The sequence below is a fragment of the Ochotona princeps genome, chromosome 1 (genome assembly GCF_030435755.1).
Source record: "Ochotona princeps isolate mOchPri1 chromosome 1, mOchPri1.hap1, whole genome shotgun sequence".
Lineage (NCBI taxonomy): Eukaryota > Metazoa > Chordata > Mammalia > Lagomorpha > Ochotonidae > Ochotona > Ochotona princeps.
The window spans coordinates 62,000,615-62,016,918 of NC_080832.1; positions in this window are offsets into that span (position 1 = coordinate 62,000,615).

Genomic DNA, 16,304 nt, shown 5'->3' on the forward strand with positions numbered 1-16,304 from the left:
GTTTCTTTTATATTGCGATTTCTTTATTTGGTTATTTAATTTCTACTTTTTAACCTTGATACTTCCAATTCCCTGTAATTGATTTTTTAAAAGGATTTTATTTTATTGGAAAGGCAGATTTACAGAGAGAAGGAGTGACAGAAAGAGAAGAGGGAGAGGAATTGTCCATGTGCTGGCTGACTCCCTAGATGGCCTAAACGGCTGGAGGTGAGCAGATCCAAAGTCAGGAACCAGGAATCTCCTCTGCGTCTTTCAATAGGACTATCCTCTAACTGCTTTCCCAGACTATTAGCAGGGAGCTGGATTAGAAGTAGAGCACCTGCAATGGAGATCTGTACCCATATGGGATGCCAACTGTGTAGGCTACTGTGCACTGCTACTGTGCTGGTCCCTAATAGCTTGCTTATTTAAGTATTTATTTATACGAATGAAAGGGAGAGTTAACGAGATTTTCTATGCGTTAAATCTTTTCCCAGATGGCCCCAACATCTAGGGTCAGGTGCTAGGACCTTCACTCAGGTCTCCCACGTGAGTGGCAGGGGCCTAAACACTCAGGCCAGCTTTTGCTATTTTTCGAAGGCCATTAGTAGAGAGCTGGATCTGAAGTAGAGCATCCGCATATAGAGTGATGGAGTCACAGGTGGCAGCATTACCAGCTTTATCAGCTCTGCTCCAGCACTGACCTTCTGCGATGGTTCTGAAGAACCTTTTAAACATACTCAAATATATTATTCCCCTGAGCATCTTTAAAAGCATCTTGAGCAAGACACTTGCTATTAAACCAACTTAATAATGAACGAATATCATCTTGATTTTAGTGAAATTATATGAAAATACATCACAATCCTAATTGTTTTCAACACAGTGGATTAATTTAATATATTTAAGTCATTGGAATCTAACAGTTACTATTTGTCTCTAAGGGCCAAATCGGTTGTAAGGACCTAATATATTAGTGATTCATAGACTTGTCCCAGGGTTTTCTCATAATTTCCACCTGATTTCTCAGAATTTAAAATAAAGTACTATGTCAGGTGTAATAAATCAAGTAAGTATTTATTTATGAGAAAGTTCTGTGCCCATAAATAGATAACAATCTACTGGTGGTTATTAGCCTGCTGTGATCACTGATTTAAAGATACATGTGCTGGCTTCTGGTTACTGACATTGAGAGATTTGTTACAAAAACAAAAACAAAACCCACTCATTGAGAAAGTAACAAGGTTGAACTGGAACATCACCATTGCCTTTCTGAGCGGATTAGTTTTCATGGAAAAGTGACCAGCACAGGATGGGTTAGTTCTCTTGCTTTATTTTTCTTTCTTTCTTATTTTTTTTATCGTATCATTAACTATACTTAAGAAGCAAAATTATGAATGGTTATCTAGCACCAAATCATAAGAATTTAAAAAATTAGATGATATTAACATAGTTGATCAGAGTGGGGTGGGTCAAGAATTAAGGAAAAGTGGGTGTGATCATTGTTTCCAAGTTTTCCGTTTCTCTTTCCTGTGTTGTGGGGCAGAGGATAAGGGGAGAAGCCATATCCAACCTCCCAACCACTCCAGTAGCCAGGGATGGGGAACTGCCACCCGATATCAACCCAGGATTCCAATGTGGCGCCCACTGCGAGGGTTCTGCCCACATGATATTGATAGTTCTGAAATGTTGTCAATCTCATCAATCAATGGTTGAGAAAACCCTTTCACTGTCTGTTGGCTGACATAGTCGACCTCAGAGCTTTCATTCGCTCAAATGTTTGCTGCCATCATTTGGCTGGGGTAGCTGTCAGATTTGTTCTGTATCCTTTCTCTGCTATGGTAACAGATGTCTTCTGAAAGCCCCAGTATGTTGCCAAATCTTCTATGTGGATCTGGGCCAGCTGTCTACTACTCTGTCTTTTCCACTGAGGAAGACCAGTTCTCACAGCCAGGCTCAAGGAATTGGGCCAGGAGACCCCGGCCCTGCCAGATCCCCCATCTCTGGGGCTCACAGATCCAGCACCCATCTTGCATAGGGGCCCAAGGATCTGAGCCTAGTGACTCGGACCCTGCGGGATACCACCCCCCCCCCTTCGACCCCAGGTGCTCACAGATCCAGCACCTATTATGCAGGTAGGCCAAGGACCCAAGCAAGGCGATCTGGGCCCTGCCAGATCCCCACTCTTGTGGCTCATGGTCCTGGAACCCAGTGCCCCATGTCGGCATGGTTCACTTCACCTCAGCATCAATCAGTAGGCTCCTCAGCCTGGCTTAGTTCAGCCTCCCTTCAGTTCCAGCTCCTTTTGATTGATGCTGCAGCCTATCCTGGCCCAGCCAGCCCCCTGTCCTGGCTTTTGTGTGAACTGGTTAGTTGTGGTCTGACCTGGCCTCTCCTGCACCCTCTCCTGGTCCTCAAATCTGCCAGTGGATGTTATGAACTGGTCCAGCCTGGCCCACCCCCCCCAGACCTGACACACATGTATGTTGGCCAGTATTGTAGCCTGGCCTTATCTGGGCTATTCCTTTCCTTGGTTCTTATGCTCACCTGCAGGGACTGCATTCTGACAATGGAATTCTCCAAGTTCTTCTCTCAGGTCACTTCCCTCTGGCAGATCTTGTGCACACTGGTGTGTCCTTGGCCCAGGTTGATTTTGTTTACTTCTTGTTGTGGCAGGAACAGTGGCCTTGCCTAACTGGCCCACACCTAATCCGGTTCTTACTGTTGAGTGTTGGCAGCAAACAGCCATATTTGTCCACACCGACACAGTCCTCATGTTGTTCAGCAGGAGATGAGACCTATCTCAGTCCATTCTACACCCACCCTGGCTCTCACAGCTACCAGTGGGTGCTGGAGTCTAGCTGTCTGGTGCTCCGCAGCCCTAATCTCCACCCATGCCAGGGGAGATGGCAGCCATGTCCAGCCCAGCCCACTAACCCCATGCTGGCTCTCACGCTCACCGGTGGGAATCCCCACTCAGCTGGGGCATTCCCTTAGCTCCCCAACCAGGCCTGTTCCCAGCCACCGATCTTGCATGTACCAACAGAAATTACTCTTCCACATGGGTGGGCTCACATGTTCCCTGCAGATTCTGTCCCCCAGACCAGTTCACTTGTGTGCTAGTTAGTGTCATGGACCAGCCTCACATTACCTGTTCCCTGTTCCAACTCTTACTGGTGGGTTCCATAATGTAGCCCTGCAAGTATCCTTGTCCATGGAAGACCCTCAGAAGTTGTTCCTCACCTGGCTATGAACCCCTCAGGTCTCCGTTTGCCCCCACTTGTTCCATTCCCCAGACCAAATGCAAGTCCACACCACCAAGTATCCAGAACATGCCTCCAGGTGGCCTAAAGCTTCACTGGTGCCATTTGCACCAGGGCCTCTCCTCCCCAGGGGAATCACGCTGTCTGGTTGTCTGTACCTGGGGCACACATTTTTTTATGAGAACTTCATTTTAAGAACTCTTGGATTCTCTAGAATATATATGCCCATGGACATCAATTTAAGAAACAGTGGTATATAAGGGGAGAATTTAACATATTAGTTAACTCAGGTGTCCTTAGAGTCTCACTCAAGCCTCAGCCATGGCCATCTGCTGCCTCTCTTCCCACACCTACTCCTAGCGTCTGTTCCCACCTCTCCTGGGGACTGCTCCTGAAGTCCTAGGCTCCAAGTCAGTGTGGCTTGCGGTGACTCTGCTTCTTCCATAAAAGGAGGCTGTTTCTTGCTTCTTACCAATGGCAGGAACATCTCTGTCTCTGTCAGGGTGTGCTTTGAAGATTTCTCTCCCTACCTAAGAGAGCACACTAATCCATTCCCTGACCATCTTAGACTAGGTAATGGGATCCACAGCTGCAGGTGGGATGCTCTTAGCTGTGGAACAGCAGCCTCAGTTAATTTGCACAGGATATCTTATTCCTATGCCTCACTTATGTAATACTTTCTTACTGGTGAATATAAGACTCCTCAAGCAATAACAACTTGCATTTATACAGCCTTATGAGCATGAACTCACATAAACTGCATTCATTAGTGCCTCTTCCCTTCAGAGGTCCCTTTCCCAGGTGACTGGCACGCCTCCAGCTTGCCTCCCAACCTCTGCCTGGCCTCTATTATTGGCATAATCGCCTTTCACTATCCCGGGGGAAGCCCACCTGCCCCATCCCTTCTCTCACGTTGCTTTGCTTCTCACACCAATTTAGCCAAAGCCCTATGACCCCCTGCTGCTTGCTATAACAATCTCTTCCTACCTGGCTCCCGCCTTACCTGAGTCGCTCCTATTGCAGTCCCTCTTCTATTGTGCTTCATTGAGAGGAGTGATGTTCTCTGTCTTCACTGAGCTCCAATCTGTGACTTTAGCTAAAAAGTGTCTTTGTTTTTTACATTCCCTATTTCTCATAGAAAGTGGCTATCTTGTCAAATTGTGCACTTTTGCATAGGTTAGTATTACAGTTTAGTGCAAGCTTGGTTGGCTCTGACTTGGCTCCTCGAGTTTTTAAAAAGTTTGAAACGCCCTCCTACCCCTTAATATTTGAACTAAAGGACAATTTTTAAAACTTTCTGGACATTAGCTTTCATATTTACAAAATGCAATCAATAATAGGGCTAGCTTCATAGAAGGTTGCATGGGAAAAAGAGACGTAAGCTGTTTGCCACAGTGCTTAATCCAATCTCTAGACAAATTTAGTTTTCATTTGGAGGACTTATCCACTCGGCTTACTGTTTGATCTTTCAGTTTCAAGGATATTGATAAAGTTGATACTTTTGGCAAAATTTCTGAAATATTTAAAATGTTTGATGTCATATTTTACATAACACATTTGGCTTATTTTAAATGGAGCTTATAGTATGATCATTTCTTCGAATATTTAAAAAGGTATCACTGTCTCCCTGAAACTATCTGTATAGTGTCATTTTTCTATATAACCTAAAAAATCTTAATAAATATTTGCTGATTCTCCTTTTAATTCTAGGACAGGGAATCATACTTGTAAATATCACCCCCATTTCAAAGGTAGAGAAATCTAGGCATTGAAGAACCTATAATTCATCTATGATCATGGAATGGTTTGGTACAGGAAGATGAGGCATACAAGCAAATGTAATCTGCTCTTTGTGCAATTTTATATCAATATTAAAAAAATGCACCAAAATCTAATCAAAATCTTCTGAATAGTAAGCACATGCTGAAAGATGGTGTATTTTTTGCATGAAAGATTTTCAGCATTTCAGCAGGGGGCCTTATCCTGATGTGTCAGGAGGAAGAAGAAAATTCATTTCTTACAGCAGTCTGTCAGCTGCCCTTTATGATTGGACCATGTACCATTAGACAATCACAAACAGTGACAAGAGCTTTTGCTTTGTAGCGGTTCTCACGTTTGAATTGGATTGCTGAAATGCTGCACTGCGTTACTAGAAAACACTACAAAGAACAGATGTGCAGTACTGTGGAGTACTATAGTTAGATATTTAATCTGAGTAGTTTAAATACTACTTTCATTGTTTTTAGGGTGCTAGATACTTGAAGTGTGTGCGTATGTTTTAAAAAGATCAACATAAGAACCACAATTATGCATTAAGTCCCTTCATTGCTGACAAACATCCTGGAAGTGTCTAAAAATAAAAATCTCCCAAATTTTTACTCTCCAAATGGTTTACATGATCTTGATTTTTGTAGTAATTTTGCCTAGGTAAGTTCGTGATGCTTGCAATTGGCATAATTCTTCTACTTACCTTAGAGGAGAGTTGCCCTGCAGAGGATATGTGCTCTTATTGTAACTCCCAGTAGATTACAACAAGTAATCAGGACCAAATGGAAGATACACTCTCCATTGTATGTTTTCATACTGGAGGTGGTATTTTTTCTTCTGCATGCTAAAGCAGGTAGAGACCTTTTAAAGTGTCTATAGTTCCTTTATAACTTCTCGAATAAGTGTATTGCAAATAAGCACGTTTATCAGTAAAGAATATGCTTTTTATAAAAAAGAATGTTATTTATTCAGACAGTTCAAAGACACTACATTTGAAGAGTTTTAAATTGCTTATTTCGTTTAAAGCTATATTCACTCCTTAACCAAGATATTGTTAAATGATAAAATGTGAAAGCTTATTATTTCACTGATCTCTGTCATAACCAATGAAGACATTAATTTTATAGAATGCAAATATAAAGATAGGCTACAGATATTTTAAAAACTGAGTCTTATGCTTAAATTATAGGCAAGCTTAGTCAAATATATATGCTTAATGTTAATCTTAACAATACCACATTTATTAAGTCAACATGTATGCTATGAAAGATTTCAGGGTGAAAAATTAGCCCAGAACCAAGCTGACTGTGGGAGAGCCCTCAGGACTAGCTATGAGTTTAGCCTGTTAGGAAGCACCTGGTGATGGCATGGACTTGTTGCCAGAGATCAAGTCTGATTATTCTCTATGAACACGATTATGCGTGATGCGTTTCCTTTTTATTATTTGGAAAGCAGACAATAAGGGGTTCTACGTGTCCTCTGGCTACTACATGATAACAGAAATCTAGGTAGTAAGGCCATTAAGACATTTATGAATGCATCAATGGCAACTTAGCAGGGAAATTGTAGAATGTATGTAGATGGAAAATTCATGCTTACATATGCATTTATTTAGGAATTTACTCTTGCTGCCAAAAGGATATGGGAGGGCTTTCATACTTAGAGAAATGAAGTAAATATATTAAAACAAATATTAGCCTTTTAGACAAGCATTTTCTCATTAGTCTTCTTCTTGTGAAGAGAACGAGGTTAAAAATGCTTTGAAATTTCCGTAGTCATTATGTTCTGTGGCTTTTCTAAAATTAGAATGTCACATTTTCCATAGCTGTGTTTGTACTTACATAATTTTATTAATTTTTATTACAGTTCAAAGCATACAACCATTTACCAATTGCCTTTTTGTAATTAGAATGTTATATCTTCACTTTGGTTTTGCTCTCCCTGAATACAGTAGCATCACATTTCATTGGCAAATACAGAACAGTATTTCCTGATGTAATTAGACAAGTGTATTTGGTGTTTAACATGATTTTCATCTTCATTAGAGAGAGACATGTGAAACTTGGGAGTCCCTTGTATCACTTTGAAAATGCTCCTATCTTGAATGAAAATATCTTTGTAATTTTATTGTTTTTTTTTTTTCATTTTGTGAGGCAGCATGTCCCATGGATTTGTAGATGTAGCAAATTAGTGAAGAATACAAGAGGGAGTGTGTATGTGTGTGTGTGTGTGTGTGTGTGTGTGTGTGTGTGTGCTCACACACATGATTGTGTGTAAAGTAAAAAGAGAGTATGCTTGGAACAGTAACACAAAATGACTAACTAAATCTGAGAAAGCTCTGGTATTAAAGTTACACGTTTGATTCAGACTTTTCCTTTTCCCATGATATTTGACAAATATGGCTACATGATTATCTAAAGCCTTTATGGAAATTGATAGTGAGTTAGAGTTAAATAAGAGAATATTATGTGCTAGCAGATAAACTATCATTCAGGAACATCAGAGAAGCAAAGTGTCTCATACATTTTTTTTTTTGGTCACTACATATCACTTTTCTAGTAAAATAAGAATCATTAACTCCATGGTATTGAGCTACAGAAACATTACCAGGAGTAAAGTTTCTTTTTTTAATGATTCATTTATTTATCTGAAAGGCAGGAAAACATCAGGGAAAGAGAATGGGAGAATATCTTCCATCAGTTGGTTCACTTGTCAACAGAGGACCTGGAACTCCATCCGAGCTTCCCACATATGTCATCCTGCAGGTGCCTCAGCAGAGACTTGAGTAGCCCTCTGATGTGGGATGCCCAGATTTTACACAGCCTCTTACCCTGCTGCCACCACTGCACTGGCCCCAGAAACAGAATTTCAAAGCTCTTTCAGCTGTTTTCTTTTTCATTTTTTTAAAAGAAGAAAGGTATCTCTTAGCCCCTTTTATTTATTTCTATTTAAACACTTTAAAAAAGATTGATTTTATCTGAAAGGCAGAGTAACAAAGAAAGGGAGATACAGAAAGCAGAGATTTTTAATCTGCTGCTTCATTTTTCTTTTTTTTTTTTTAAAGATTTATTTATTTTATTACAAAGTCAGATATACAGAGAGGAGAGACAGAGAGGAAGATCTTCCGTCCGATGATTCACTCCCCAAGTGAGCCGCAACGGCCGGTGCTGTGCCGATCCGAAGCCGGGAACCAGGTACCTCTTCTGGGTCTCCCATGCAGGTGCAGGGTCCCAAAGGTTTGGGCCGTCCTCGACTGCTTTCCCAGGCCACAAGCAGGAAGCTGGATGGGAGGTGGAGCTGCCGGGATTAGAACCGGCGCCCATATGGGATCCCGGGGCATTCAAGGCGAGGACTTTAGCCACTAGGCCATGCCGCCGGGCCCTGCTGGTTCATTTTTCAAATGGCTTCAATGGTTGGGGCTGGACCAGGCTGAAGCCAGGAGCCAGGAGTTCTCTTCCAGGTCTCCTACATTGGTTGCAGGAATACAATGTGGACCATCTTCTACTGTTCTCTCAGGTGCAGTAAGTTGGGAGCTGGAATGGAAGTGGAGCAGTTGGACTTGATCTGGCATATATATGTCATGGCAGCACTGCAGGCAGTGAGTGGCACAAGCACTGATTCCTCTCCTATTTTAATGATTAAGTATGGGCTATTTATAGCTTCCTATTTTTATCAACTTGAGGTGATCAGTTTTAACTTGGCTCCTTATATCTAGATACTATTTTCCCTTGGCAAAAAATGTTATTAGAAATGATGCTCACTACACATTTTTTAAAGATTATATATTAGTTACAATAATTTAAATTGGTCTATTCAGTAAACACAGGATGAACACTGTGGTATTTTCTTACATACAGCATTGCTTTTGGGAGCTGGTGTTGTGGCTTATGAGGTTAGATTGCATTCTGAGGTGCCAGTATTTCTCTTTCTTCCTCTGTATATGGTAAGACTTTAATACTGAGTTTAGAGTTAGATAATTTTAATCAGCAACGTACCTTCATGCATTTAACCCCTCCAAGAAGGCTCTGCTAATGTGGTTTCCTTTCTTTAATGACTCAACCCAGATCATTGATAATCTGCCTAATGAAACATAAAACTTACAATTTACAACTTTACTAATATAGTCCAATACAATTAGGATACACAAATGCCTTGATAAATTTGTATTGTCTGCTTTCACCTTTAGCTAGAACTTCTAGTTATACAAAAAGAATTTCATTTTTCACTGTATCTCTGTTTTTCTCCAAATAAGGAATTACTAAATAAATTATCTCAAATTTATCTTTCTATAAAATGTATTATTCGATGTTTCAAAAACTATGATGTACAGTTAAGAATGATAAAAGGTTTATATCAGTACTATCCAAGTTATACCGATATTTAAGGACTATTGTGTGCATTAGAGTGACAGTGTTATAAATGTATTAAGCAGTTCTCCCTTAATAGTGTTTTGTGTTTGTAATCAATATGCTTGCCAGGATGTTGGCCCTCTAACCAGCACCCACAAGGATTCCAATGTCCTGAAGTGGCCAAGGAGGAGTGGCTTTTTGAAAACTGGCTTTTCAGAGTTAATCCAGATTCATTTGAAAATATTAACTTGTTTGCATCTTACAGAATTTCCTTATGCAAGAAGAAATCACACAATGACTTCTTAGTGTAGAGTTACTATTTTTCATGCATAAATATGGGGAGGTAATCAAAGCCCTTTGAACTGCAAGCATGCCATTTTATTCCCTTATCTGGCTACACATACGCACCTACAAGCCAAAGTCTCTGGAGCTGCTTCCACTGCACCTGCCTGGTCAATGGTTCTCTAGAGATAGGCAGTTGCTTTCTTTCCTGGTGGAATTTATGTTACATAGATAACTGTCTGCCAGGAACTAACTGAACCCACAAAAGTTATTGAAGGTGTGAGATTAGATCCGCCCCAGTGGAAGGGGGATCCCGGAGGGGACTCTGAGGGAGTGAACTCTGCTGAGACGGCACACTTGGCCGGGCTCCTCTGCAGGGAAGTCTAGCTGGCATCTCTCCAGTCAGCCACCACCAGCGGATGTTGCTGGAGGCACATCAGAATCTCTTAATGTACTGAAGAAGAAAGGGGGAGAGGACAGCAGGGAAGGGAAACCAGGGGGAAGACGTATAAAAAATTCACTACATAAATTAGCTGAGTCTCTTGCTATAAAAACTAACAATTTTATCTGAATACGAATCCTGGGGCTCTTTCTTCAAGTGCCTCCAAGAATTGCATCACGTAATCTACAACGTAATTATTAAAAATGCATAGATCATGTAGGTACCAAAAAATGGAAACTCGTCTCCAGAAAAACATTAAAAGGTTTGCATATGTCAACGAATTGGAATTTGTTTGCTTCTAACAGCTGCTATTTTGAAAATTCCTCTGGGGATGTTTAAAGAGCAAGTTTTGTCTATTGGGATGGTGCCTCCATTGTCATGGACAGTTGAAACTAGAGTAGGCTATTGAGGGGAGTTAACGGTTTTGGCACTGGGTTTGGGTGTTAAGTATCAACTAACATGTTTATGCCCGCCCTTCAGATGTCCACATACAAAGACCCCTTTCTCTCCTTTCTGGCAGGAATCCAGGCCAATCCTGAAATGCTTAGTCCCCCGCCCATCATTAAGGGCTCTGTGTTAACTGTAGAGCTTCATCTCAGAAGCACCCTGGAAAGCAATGCTCACTGACCCACAGCATCCACATTTCTGCCTCTGTGGAAACTGCTTGCACGTGAACATGGGGTTCTGAAGCAGAATGAAGAAGTAATCAAGCTCAGGTACTTGCAAGAGTACTCAGAGGCTGAACTTTTTAGCCATGGTAGTGGCCAGACCATATTAAATATATGTGCTCTTTCTGTCGTATATGTGTAGGTACGTGTGTACTTACAGATACATGCATATGGGTTTCAGATCCTGTGGAGAACAGAGATCCCATAAATCTTGTTCAGTAGCATATAGACTGAGTCCTAGTTTGCTGAAATGATGTTAACCTGACCCACAATGATATGTTAGAATTGGGTTTTGATAAATAGGGTATTAGAAACCAGGCAGAAAAAAAATTACATCTTATAGCTTTAGGCTGAGCACTGTAGCTATGCTGGTACAATTAAAAAACAGTTGACTTTCTTTTGTGATCTCTCTTATATTAGAACTATCTTGTTCTGTAGGTTTTTCTGAAGATTTCAGTTAACTGTGTGCTTGTTAAGCTATTAAAATAAAATCCAGTGTCAACACAGGAAAACTTCAGATTGCTCAGGGAGTTTTGGAAAAAGCAGGGAAAAAGAAGTAGATGGTTTCTATTGCAAAGGAGTTAAAATAAGTATTACTTTATATGTAAATTACTCATTTTTTTTAAAGATTTATTCATTTTATTACAGCCAGATATATAGAGAGGAGAGACAGAGAGGAAGATCTTCCGTCCGATGATTCACTCCCCAAGTGAGCCGCAACGGGCCGGTGCGTGCCGATCCAATGCCGGGAACCAGGAACCTCTTTCGGGTCTCCCACGCGGGTGCAGGGTCCCAATGCATTGGGCCGTCCTCAACTGCTTTCCCAGGCCACAAGCAGGGAGCTGGATGGGAAGTGGAGCTGCCGGGATTAGAACTGGCGCCCATATGGGATCCCGGGGCTTTCAAGGCGAGGACTTTAGCCGCTAGGCCACGCCGCCGGGCCCAAATTACTCATTTTTAAAAACATTATTTATCTGATGGTCTGAGTTACAGGGAAAGAGTGAAGGACAGAGAGAATGAGAGAAACAGAGGCAGAGAGATTGACCGTCCATCTTCTATTCACTCCTCAGATGATCCAGAGAGCTGGAGAGAGCTGGGCCAGTTTGAAGCCAAAAGCCAAAAACTTCTAACAGACCTTCCGTGCTGGTACAGGTACCCAAGCATTTGGACCACACTCCACTGCTTTTCCCAGGCCATTAGCAGGGAGCTGGATTGGAAGCGGAGCAGCCAGGAATCAAACCAGAGCCCAGATGGGATGTCAGCACGACAGATGACAGCTTTAATTGATATGCCCCAGTGCCAGCCCCTAAATTACTAATCTTTAAATATCAGATAAGTGAGAACTTATTTACTTCTTAGGCTATACCTATAGTATTAAGACTTCTCACATGATTGCTACGTTTGTTTTCATGACTCAAAAATGAGTTATGCATTTCAGAAAAGCAAAAAAAAAAAAAAAAAAAAAGAAAAGAAAAAATCCTCTTCCACGTGGCATTGAATTTGCCTATTTATGCTGTCGAGTTACAATTTTCCTTCAAGATATTAGTAAAGGACAAGAATAGTGGAAAAGTAGGACCATTTTCTTATTTGTTAAAAAAACAAGCCTTGCACATAGATTCTATTTATTACTTTCCCATACACAGCCAGTGTGGTGTCTTATTTGGGTCAAAACGCAAGATTTTCCACCTTTGACTTTAAAAATTCTTTCAGACAAGGCCTGAGCTCCTGTCCAGGTGGGGAAGATTCGGTGCCACTCGGTGCTGCATGCTTGGGACACAGCTGCCGGTTGAGAAGTGATACTTGCATGAATCATTGCATAAAAGCTTTGTGATTTACGCAGGCATGACAGGGAGAACATTATGCCTGTCCTCTGTGTGTGCGTGCTTTGTAGAAAACACAGAATCTGATGGGCTTACAGTCTTCTGTGGTAACCTCTGCAAGAGCTAGTGGGGTTGTAAGAGAATGGGATACAACGTTTGAGGCCTTTGCTTCCCAAGTACGCTGTATCTTGAGACCAGGCTGCTCTAAAACCTTGTACCATTGATGAGGACAGTCAAATATACTAAGTTTCATACTTCTGCAATCATTTTGGATGATTTATATCACAGTGGGTAGGAGGGTAAGGAAGGGTGGGAAGGGCGATACAAGCATCTATTGTACCCGATTCCGTCTACTCCATTCAGCTTTGTTTCTTTTCCTGATATCACATCCTTCTGACTTTATGGTAACACTATTCATCCCTTAATACTTTCTCCCTTGCTGACTAATTACTACCTCATGATACTTCCAGTCCGCTCATGTTACTGTAGGGTATGTCACCCCTTTGGCATTGCCTGGAATCTTATATTCTATAGAACTGGTCCAGTTTTGATATTTTGGTATCCTAATTGCACATCACAATCCATTGTTTTTCTTTTTTATTTTTAAAATTTATTTATTTTTATTAGAAGGGCAGAGTTACATAGAGGGAAGGAGAGATAGGGAGAGATGTCTTCTATCTGCTGGTTCATTCTCCAAATGGCCTCAAAGACCAGAGCTAAGCCAGTCTGGAGCCAGGAGTCAGGAGCTTCCTATGGGTCTTCTACATGGGTTCAGGGGCCCAGGGACTTGGTTCCTACATTGCCCTCTTCCCAGGCCATTAACAGGGAACTGGATCAAAAGTTATCATATGCTGGCGAGGATGTGGGGAAAAGGAACATTACTGTACTGCTGGTGGGATTGCAGGCTGGTGCAGCCACTATGGAAGTTAGTATGGAGAATACTCAGGAAATTGAAAATTCACCATATGACCCAGCAATCCCACTCCTGGGAATATATCCGAAGGATCTGATACATACACATGAGAAAGCAATTTGGACCCCTGTATTCATTGCAGCACTGTCAACAATCATCAAAACATTTAAACAACCTAGATGCCCATTGAAATAGGACTGGATAAAGAAACTGTGGTACATCTTTTCTATGAAATACTACCCAGTTGTTAAAAAGAATGAAATTCTATCGTTTGCATCCAAATGGGCCCAACTGGCAACTACACTGCTAAGTAAAATGAGCCAATTCCAAAAGGAAGGATATTATATGGTCTCTCTAATGTAAGACAACTTCTGCCAAAAACACGAATCAAGAAAAATAAAGGTAAGTGAATCCACATGCATGACCCCATAAATGAAGGATGTAATGGAGACCAGACTATCAGGAGTCAAAGAAAAGCAAAAGAATATATCTCTACTAAGGAATGAAGGTTGACTCCCCGTGAAACTTCTAAATATATGCAAAGAAAATTAGAATCTTTTCTATTTCCTATGCCAACAATGTGATGACCCAGGTAAAGAGAGCTGGCAGAATATCATCCCCTCCAATGAAAAGCCACTACACAATTTCAACAACAATTTACAACATCATGAAGTTAATTGACATGGTATTGAGTCACCAATATGTTAGAAAATACACAACCGGCTGCTATACCCCTTAAAATAGTTATAGGGTAGTATTCAGCTCTCTAGTATCTGTTTTCATTTTTATGTTTAGCAGCTCATAGTATTCAAGCATGATTTCTGCTGAACTTTGTGAATTTTAGGCTAGTCCAAACAGTCTTATAACTCAAACATGCCAGAAAGACGATTTGTTAAGACACAAAGTTGGTAATCACCGCTGATGCTCTTTTCCACTTGTTTTTCCAATGTTCGTCTATGCTTTTTGCTCAAGTACATCTTAAATTTTCATTTTCTGCTGGCATGGTAACGTAGCAAGCTAAGTTTCCTTCTATAGTGCTGGCATCCCATATGTATGCAGGTTCAAGTTTCAGATGTTTCATTTCCAATCCAGCTCCCTGCTTATGTCCTGGAAAAGCAAAGGAGGCTGGCGCAAGTCCTTGAATCCCTGCACCCACAAAGGAGATCTCGAGGAATCTCCTGGCTTCTGGCTTTGGACCAAGCCAGCTTTCACCATTGCAGTGATTTGTGGAGTGAATCAGCAGATAGATCTTTTCCCTTTCTGTTCTCTCTGTAACTTTGCCTTCATTGTTACTCCCTTAAGTGAGACCACTGCTCCTACCCTCTACCTGTTTCATTGCATTTACTCGCTGATATTATTGTATTTCCAGCTTTCCTCCTACTTTAGAGGTTCCATGAGGCTGCCACAGTATTCTTTCTGCATTTTGTTGCTATCATGATACACCTTTTCTGTGAAGTGTTTGAGGCTCCGTTTTTGCATTCATGTATATATGTATGTAGACACATGCATATAAATTATATAGCTTGTGTAAATAAAAGTAAGAACTGAAAAAACACACTGGACAACTGTTGCTAGTATTTCTGGTTGCTTTGGAGGCAGAACTTTTCCAGTTTTTAATGACTCTCTTTGGAGAGTTATAATGGAAGTCTTCAATTTGTGCCAGTGATAGTCCAAGTCATAAATTTTAGGTTCTGACTGCACGAATTACTTTTATTATTTTCTTCCTTATGCTGTCAAATCCTGCTATACTACATTCATTATTCTAGTAGACACTATATCCTTCTATTTTTTGAGTTCATGAAAGTCACCAGTGATCTGACATTTTCTTACCTTTGGTTAACCTTTAACTTCTTTCTGAATAATATTTTTGATTAATTTTCCTTAAAAACCCTAGTTATTTGTTTGAAAGGATAGATATTGGGAAGGAGAATCTCCTATTTGCTAGCTCACTCCTCAAATGCCACCGCTACCACCAGCACCATCAGAGCTGGACGAGGGCAAAACTCAGGCCCTGGCATCTCGGTCTGAATCTTCCTTGTGAGTATCAGGAGATCAAACATTTGTACCAACTCTTTTTGCCTGTGTGTGTGTGTGTGTGTGTGTGTGTGTGTGTGTGTGTGTGTTAGCAGTAAGTTGAATTTGCTGTGTAGGCAGGACTCAAGCTTATGAGCTCTGGTACTGATGGCAGTTGCCCCAAGTAGCATCTCAACCACCTCAACAACAAACTTGTCCAACTCTCTGTTTTTGAAATATATCCCCTATCTGGTGACAAAAACTGAGTTTTTCCGGGTTGGTGCCACACAGTTGTCTGTCTTCTTCTCAACTGCCACCATTGGTTCCTTTTTCTTCTTGTCTGTTTGGCAAAATATTCACCAAGTTTCAATCTTTTATTTTTCTTCCCTAAATTATCTCCTTTGAGCATTCCATTCTCTTCCATAATTTTCCCCTAACTTCGTGAAAGGGAGACTTTGTTGTGGTCATTCTTTTGTCTGTGCCTAGCACTTGGCACAATACCTGGGTCACAGAATGTGCTCAATAGAGTTACTTGACTGGAACTTAAGCTGTGTAGTTGATTCCAAAAGTCCAAATTAACAAATGAAACTTTTGTCAACTTCTGGTTCCATTAGCATTACTCATTTTCTTTGCATTTTCAGCAATAATAAAAATAGTTGCCACCCTTAAGCACCTGCTGCCAATATGTTAGCTTAGTAAAACATACTATTTCTACTCTATGCAACAATACTCAAAAGTGCACATTATCACCGTTACCTACTGCAGAAGAAAACTGACATACACCTGGTTGTCTAATAAGCATTACAAA